The following is a 9,124-nucleotide window of genomic DNA, read 5'->3' on the forward strand; positions in this document are numbered from 1 at the left end:
AAAGCAATACCCAGTTGTGGATGTGAACAGTGATAGAAGCAAGGTCCGATGCTGTAAAGAGCAATATTGCATAGGAACCCGGAATGTTAGGTCCATGAATCAAGGCAAATTGGATGTGGTCAAACAGGATATGGCAAGAGTGAATGTCGACATTCTAGGGATCAGTGAAGTAAAATGGACTGGAACGGGTGAATTTAACTCAGATGACCATCATCAGGAGACAGGGATCAAGACCATCCCTATGGAAAAGAAATGCAACAAGCCAAAATGGTTGTCTGAGGAGGCCTTAAAAAGAGCTGTGAAAAGAAGAGAAGTGAAAAGAAAAGGAGAAAAGGAAAGATATACCCATTTGAATGCAGAGTTCCAAAGACTAGCAAGGAGAGATAATAAAGCCTTCCTCAGCGATCAATGCAAAGAAATAGAGGAAAATAACAGAATGGGAAAGACTAGAGATGTCTTCAAAAATTTAGAGATACCAAGGGAACATTTCATGCAAAGATGGGCTCAATAAGGGATACTGTACATAGAAAACCCTAACGATAGTATCAAAACCCCACTAGGGCTAAACAGTGCATTTAGCAAAGTTGTAGGATACAAAATCAATACACAGAAATGGCTTGCATTTCTGAAAAATCAGAAAGAGAAACTAAGGAATCAATCACATTCACCATTCCAGCAAACGGAGTTAAATATCCAGGAATAAACTTACCTAAAGGGACAAAAGAACTGTACAAAGAAACCTGTAAGACACTAATGAAAGAAATCAAAGAATAAACAGATGGAGAGATATTCCATGCTGCGGGGTAGGAAAAATAAATATTGTGAAAATGACTATACTACCAAATGCAATCTACAGGTTCAGTACAATCCCTATCAAATTACCAATGGCATTTTTCACAGAACCAGAACAAAAAAGTTCACAATTCATATGGTGACACAAAAGGCCCTGAAAACCCAAGGCAGTCTTGAGAAAGAAGAATGGAGCTGGAGGAATGCCTTCCTGACTTCAGATTACACTACAAAGCCTCAGTCATCAAGACAGTATGGTACTGGCACAAAAACAGAAATATAGACCAATGGGACAAGATAGAAAGCCCAGAAATAAACCCATGCAACAATTGGCACCTTATTTTTGACAAAGGAGGCAAGCATATACGATGGGGCAAACATAGCCTCTTCAATAAATGGTGCTGGGAAAATTGACAGCTACACGTAAAAGAATGAAATTAGAACACATCCTAACACCATACACAAAGATACACTCAAAATGGATTTAAGACCTAAATATAAGACCAGAAACTATAAAGCTTAGAGGAAAACATAGGCAGGACACTCGATGACATAAATCAAAGGAAGATCCTCTATGACTCACCTGCTAGAGTAATGAAAATGAGAAAAAGGAAAAAAAAAAAGTAAACATATGGGCCCTGATTGAACTTAAAAGCTTTTACACAGCAAAGGAAACTATAAGCAAGGTGAAGAGACAACCTTCAGAAGGGGAGAAAATAATAGCAACTGAACAAACTGACAAAGGATTAATTTCCAAAATATACAAGCAGCTCATACAACTCATTGCCAGAAAAACAAACAACCCAATCAAAAAGCGGGAAAAAGAGACATTTCTCCAAAGAAGACACACAGATGGCTAACAAAAACAGGAGAAGATGCTTGACGTCGCTCATTATTAGAGCAATGCAAATCAAAACTACAATGAGATATGACCTCACAGCCGTCAAGATGGCCATCATCAAAAAGTCTATAAACAATAAAGGCTGGAGAGGCTGTGGAGAAAAGGGAATGCTCTTGCACTGTTGGTGGGAATGTAGATTGATACAGCCACTATGGGAGACAGTATGGAGATTCCTTTAAAAACTAGGAATAAAACCACCATGTGACCCAGCTTTCTCACTCCTAGGCACATACCCTGAGGAAACCAAAATTGAGAAAGACACATGTATCCCATTGTTCATTGCCGCACTATTTGCAATAGCTAGAACATGGACGCAACCTAGATGTCCATCGACAGATGAATGGATGAAGAAGTTGTGGTACATATACACAATGGAATATTACTCAGCCATAAAAAGGAATGCATTTGAGTCAGATCTGATGAGGTGGATGAACCTAGAACCTATTATACAGTGATGGTATAATACAGAAATGAAATGAGTGAAGTGAGTCAGAAAGAGAAAGATAAATGTCATATTCTAACACATATGTATGGAATCTAGAAACATGGTACTGAAGAATTTATTTACAGGACAGCAATGGAGAAACAGACATAGAGAATAGACTTATGGACACGGGGAGAGGGGAGGAGAGGGCGAGATGTGTGGAAGGAGTAACATGGAAACTTACATCACCATATGTAAGTTCGCCAATGGGAATTTGCTCTATGGCTCAGGAAACTCAGACAGGGGCTCTGTTTCAATCTAGAGGGGTGGGATGGGGTGGGAGATGGGAGGGAGTTTCAAAAGAGAGGGCATATATGGATTCCTATGGCTGATTCACGTGGAGGTTTGACAGAAAGCAACAAAATTCTGTAAAGCAATTATCCTCAATAAAAAATAAATTAAAAAAAAGATTTAAACAGTTTTGCAAGCCACATATCATGCAGAAATATCTGATTTATGGAGCAGCATAGAATACGTCCAGCATCACAGAACGTTACATCGGAGAGTGCTGCATCCAGATCCATCTACCAAACAAGAAACCTAGATGACTGCATCTGACCTAGTGCAGCAAATGAGGGTCAGTGGACTAGGGGCACTGGCTACACAGAAGGTGAGAATGTATTCCTTTCCTGAACGAAGGACAATTAAGAGAAGTTATGCATACTAAATGTGAAGCCCAGTTTCCTTTTCGTGCCTTCCAAACTGCCAACATAAAAGCTTATGTCCCCATGGGGGAGGGGGAGACTTGAATTGTTCTCTGGCAAAATAGATTAGCTCTTAGCTCTGGAGGAAAACCAGATTTTGAGAGCTCCCAATGAATGGGCCATGACAGGCTTGATCATCATCTGATATCCATCAGTCGATGAGCCAACCCCACAAAGTTATCAATCAACCTCCTAAAGTTCATCTATAAATGCAAATAGAGACAAAAGTCCTAGACATTAGAGACTAGGATACACAATAGAGACCAAAGCAAACATATAAAAGGGAAACTTGGAGGAAAAGGCAAGTGATAAAACACTCAAAGAAATGTTAAAAGCAAATATATTTTTATCTTCACAGTGATAAGAGAAGTTATGTAACAGCTGCCCAAAAAGAGAATAAGAATGGATTCTTAGGAATTCAACATATAATAGGCCATGAAAAATATCTATTAAAATCATAATGGATAGTAAGGAAGAAGAAGAAGGTGGGGAACATTTGTCCATCAGGAATACACCTTCAGACTCAGAAGTGATTGCAGACCACCAACAGAGGGCAGGCAGGAGTAAGTGACCCCTGGAGAAGAACATATAGAACCATGCAAAACTCGGTAGGACAAGGGAACCAGGGGAAGAAACAGGAGTTGGTAGAACTGGACCTGCCCTCGGCGGGCGGGGGAATGGAAGCTGGGGTCCAATTCCCACATCGGGGCAACTGTTTGGGTCAGAGGAGCATCATTTGAGGCCGAGAGTGAAAGCCGATCTGCGGCAGCCTAAAGGGAATGAGAACCATCCAGACAATCCGTGTAATAGTCGTATGTACTCCCCACAGGAACATAGATCCCCAAAAGGCACAGCGGTTGGGAACGGGAGCTGAGGGATTGTGGAGCAATCCCAGGGTGAGGTCTGCTGTTGACTGTGGGGAGACACCCCAAGGGGACGTGAGGGAGGAGATTGCGGTGGGAAATGCCTGCGGAGGAAAGTCAGGCAGCCATGGAAGCAAGGCGATCCAGAGTCACGCGTAGGGAGTGGAGCCATCACCGTCGCCTGCCTCTGCCCACATCCCACCACCGGCAGGCGAGCAGCAGAGGCTGGCCCTTCACGCACCCGACATGCGGAGCGCAGTTCCCCAGGCACGGAGCCCCCGAAGTGCCTGAGCAACAGAGGAGGGCTACCCGGAGAGACCTGCTGGTCGCCAGCTGCCAGAGGCTGGACACAGGCTCGGATAGGCCACAGCTCCTGCGGCTGCGGCAGTCCATGTCCCGCACACCTGTGCCCCAGGGTGCCCCCACCAAGCGGCTGCACCACCTCATGCCCGGTCCTCACTGGGGTGGAGTTGCCACCGGCTAGACACCGTCCCGCGTCTGTGCATGCAGGGCCACTTTGGTCGTGTCCACTCTGTGGCCCTGTGGGCTGCGGCCTGCCAGGTTTCTCTGTCCGGGGATTCTCTAGGCAGGAATTCTGGCGTGGGTTGCCTTACCCTTCGAGAGCATCATATTTCCTGCTGCCCTAGCCACCAGTTCCCTCCAGTACCTGGTGCTGCCAGGGCCCCTGTGACCCAAGCAGCTGCGCCGCCTCCGCACCTGGCCCCCACTGGGGCAGACCCAAGTCCTCCCGGGCAGCCTCAGGAGCAAACCCCTGTGGACGACCCGCACGCAGAGGTGGCGATAAAAGCAGAGTTCAACTCGAGAGACAGTGCGGGTAAGGAAGAGGACCGGAAACCTCCCCAGCAGCTGTACCAGCTGCAGTTTAAATCCGCACGGTCAACAGGCAGACTCTGTGTCTGTGGGGTATAAAAGGACGCTGAAAGTCCTCACAGAAGGACACATACTAGTTCTGAGCTGTGGACATCGGAGGCAAGGACGCACGGGAGCAGGACCAGATTAGAGTCTGAGCTGCTCCCACAGCAGGGCCAGAGGCCAGCCCGATGTTGGCGGGCATTCACGGGAGGCAAGGTGGACTGTGACTCTCAGCAAGGGGAAGGACTCTGCCTGCAGCGACTCAAGAAAAACGTTTATTATTTGTATATTTTAACTCCTTCTGTAGTTTCTTCTGGATTTTTTTTTTTTTCTTTTTGTCCCAACCCCCCCCCCTCTGGTATTGTATTTGTTGATTTCACTGCTGCTGCTGCTAAGTAACTTCGGTCGTGTCCGACCCTCTGCGACCCCATGGACGGCAGCCCACCAGGCTCCCCCGTCCCTGGGATTCTCAAGGCAAAAACACTGGAGTGGGTTGCCATTTCCTTCTCCAATGTGTGAAAGTGAAAAATGAAAGTGAATTCGCTCAGTCATGTCCAAATCGTAGAGACCAGATGGACTGCAGCCTACCAGGCTCCTCTGTCAATGGGATTTTCCAGGCAAGACTACTGGAGTGGGGTCCCATTGCTTTCTCCAGTTGATTCCATTAGTACTATTGAATCTATTTAAGCATTTGAGAATTGTTTTTTAGAATCACACTTTTTACTTCTGCGGTGGGCTTCTGCCTCTATTGGCCTTTTGCACTTCTGTGGAGTCTTCCTTTTTATTTTTTCTTTATTTCTCTCTCTTTTTTAAATTTAAATTGTTATATTTTTAATTTATTATTATTTTTCTGCATTTATTCCTTTGTTTGCTTTTCCTACTTCTTTTTCTCCTTGCAGTTAATCTTTATATAAATATTCTTTGTCTAATTCTATTTAACCTAGCATTTCTATTCTTTCATTTCTTTCTTTCCTTTCTTTTTCTCACCGTATTTGTTAGTTTGTTTCATTTTATTGCTTTCTTCCCCAGTGGGAACCACGCTTTAGTTTTGTTTTCCAGTTTGTGCTTTAGCTAGTTTTTTCCTTAACTGGTGGATATCATTTTTCCTTTCCTTTTTTTGCCAGGTGAATCTATTGCATCTTTTTTTTTTTTTTTTTCAAGTTTTGATTTTGCTTTTAGATGTATATGTATATGTGTATATTTCATTATTTCAGTTATTATTTGCCTGATTTGTAATTGCCAATTGCCTGGGGTCTGTCCTTTGTTTCTCGTTTTGGGGTATTTGTTTTGACCTCAATTAATGCCATAGCAAACCACATGTGGAATCTCCATTCCCAGCCAGGGATCAAGCCCTGAGCCTTTGCAGTGGAGGCACTGACTCCAAGACACTAGACTACAGGATAACTCCTAACCCTAGGGAGTATCAAAGAGTGAGAAATCCCACAAAGGCAGCCACTCGTCTACAAGACCCAGCATCACCCAACTCTCAGTAGCACCCTGTTCAGGACGCCTCATCCAAACAACAAACAAGACAAAAATACAAGCCCAGTTTTCAGCAGACAGAATGACGACCTCACTCAGCCCTGTACATAAGAGGAAAAAACAACAACAATACCTCATCTCCTCCCACCAGAATGCAAGCACAATCACACCCTACAAGAAGTTTACACAAACCACTAGACCAACCTTGCGAGGGCAAAAGTGAAAAGGAGAAAAGAATTCAACCTTGAGGCCTGGGAATAGGAGACATAAAATACAATAAGTTAAAAATAAATAAATAATGAAAAGCCAGAGAAATACCACACATATGAGGAAAAACCTAGAAACACAAAAGTCCAAATAAATCGAAAGGAAATAGGAAAACAACCTGAAAAACAACTCAGAATAATAATAGTGATGATTGAAAATCTTGAAAATAGAATGGAGAAAATGCAAGAATCAATTAATAAAGACATAGAAGACGTAAAGAACAAACATACAGAAACAACACCATTACTGAAATTAAAAATACTCTAGAGGGAGTCAGTAGCAGAATATCTGAAGCAGAAGAATGAATCAGTGAGCTGGAAGGTAAAATGGTGGAAATAACTGCTGAAGAGCAGAATAAAGTAAAAAGAATGAAAAGAATGGAGGATAGTCTCAGAGACCTCTAGGACAACATTAAGTGCACCAACAGTCGAATTATAGGGGTCCCAGAAGAAGAAGAGAAAAAGAAAAGGTATGAGAAAATTGTTGAAGAGATTATCATTGAAAATTTCCCCAACATGGAAAAGGAAATAACCAATCAAGTCCAAGAGGCACAAAGGGTCCCATACAGGATAAACCCAAGGAGAAACACTCCAAGACACATACTAGTCAAACTAACAAAGACTACACACAAAGAAAGAATATTTAAAAAGCAAGGGAAAAGCAACAAGTAACATATAAGGGCAACACCACACATTTAACAGCTGATCTCTCAGGAGAAGCTCTGCAGGCCCAAAGGGAATGGCAGGATATATTTGAAGTACTGAAAGGGAAAAGTCTACAAGCAAGACTACCCTACCTGGCAAGGATCTCATTCAAAATTGATGGAGAAATCAAAAGTTTTATAGACAAGGAAAAGTTAAGAGAATCTGGAGCCACAAATCCAGCTTTACAACTGTTACAGGGTCTTATATAGTCAGAAAATCCAACGAAGGAAAGACCTAGAGAAGCAAACTCCAATGAAGACAATGACAATAGGAAAATATATGTAAATAATTACTTTAAATGTAAATGGAATAAATGCCCCAACCAAAAAACACAGACTGGCTGCATGGATACAAACATGATCCATACATGTGCTATCTGCAAGAAACCCACTTCAGACCTAAGGACACATAGAGACTGAAACTGACAGGACAGAATAATATATTCCATGTCAATGGAAATCGAAAGGAAGCTGGAGTAGCAATACTTATATCAGACAAAATAGACCTTAAAATAAAGACAATTACAAGAGATAAGGAAGGACACTACATAATGATCAAGGGGTCAATCCTAGAGGAAGAGATAACAATTGTAAACATCTATGCAACCAGCAGAGGAGCACCACAATACAGAAGACAAACACTAGCAGACATGAAAGGAGAAATTCACAGTAATACAATAATAAGAGTAGACTTTAACACCCCACTCACACCAATGGATAGATCATCAAAACAGAAAGTTAACAAGGAAACACAAATCTTAAATAACACATTAGAGCAGATGAATCACATTGATATCCTCAGGACATTCCATCCAAATGCACAACAATACACCTTCTCAAGTGCACATGGAACATTCTCCAGCATAGACCACATCGTGGATCACAAATCAAACCACAGTAGATTTAAGAAAATTAAAACTATGTCAAGTATCTTTTCTGACCACAATGCCATAAGACTAGATTCAATTACAAGAAAAAAAAATAATAAAACAAAAGCACATGGAGATTAAATAATATGATTCTAAAGAATAAACAGATTAGTGAGAAATCAAAAGTGAAATAAAATTCGTAGCAAAAAAATGACAAAGAAAACAGAACTCAAAAGCTATGGAATGCAGCAAAAGCAGTTCTAAGAGGGAAGTTTATAGCAATACAATCCCACCTCAAGGAACAAGAAAACCTCAAATAGACAACCTATTCTTAGACGTAAAATAGCTGGAAAAAGAAGAACAAAAAATCCCCGAAGTTGGCAGAAGGAAAGAAATCATGAAGATCAGAGCAGAGATAATGACCAAGAAATTAAAGAAACAATAGTAAAGATTAACAAAACTAAAAGCTGCTTACTTGAGAAGATAAACAAAACTGGAAAATTCCTTAGTCAGAGTCATCAAGAAAACAAAAAGGGGAGAAGACTGGGACCAACAAAATCAGAAATGCACAAAGCACCGTTAAACAGACACTGCAGAGATAAGAAGGGTTATAAGAGATTGTTACCAGCGCCTATCCGGCCACCTGGTGGGAAGAGTTGACTTATTTGAAAGGACCCTGATGCTGGGAGAGATTGAGGGCGGAGAAGAAGGGGACGACAGAGGATGAGATGGCTGGATGGCATCACCGCCTTAATGGACATAGGTTTGGGTAAACCCTGGGAGTTGGTGACGGACAGGGAGGCCAGGTGTGCTGCGGTTCATGGGGTCGCAAAGAGCGGGACACGACTTAGCGACTGACCTGAACTGAACTGAATATGGCAGTAAAATGGATAACCTGGGAAAAATGGACAGATGCTTAGAAAAGTTCAATTTTCCAAGACTGAACCAGGAAGAAATAGAAATTATGAACAACCGAATTACAAGCACTGCCATTGAAGCTGTGATCAAAAATCTACCCCCCAAAAACACAAAAGCCTAGGACCAGATGGCTTCGCAGGAGAATTCTATCAGACATTTAGAGATCTATCCTTCTAAAACTCTTTCAAAAAACTGCAGAGGAAGGAACACTTCCAAACTCATTCTATGAGGTGATCATCACCCTGATACCAAAACCAGACAAAGGCAACAC

The sequence above is a fragment of the Dama dama genome, chromosome 20 (assembly GCF_033118175.1).
Source record: "Dama dama isolate Ldn47 chromosome 20, ASM3311817v1, whole genome shotgun sequence".
Lineage (NCBI taxonomy): Eukaryota > Metazoa > Chordata > Mammalia > Artiodactyla > Cervidae > Dama > Dama dama.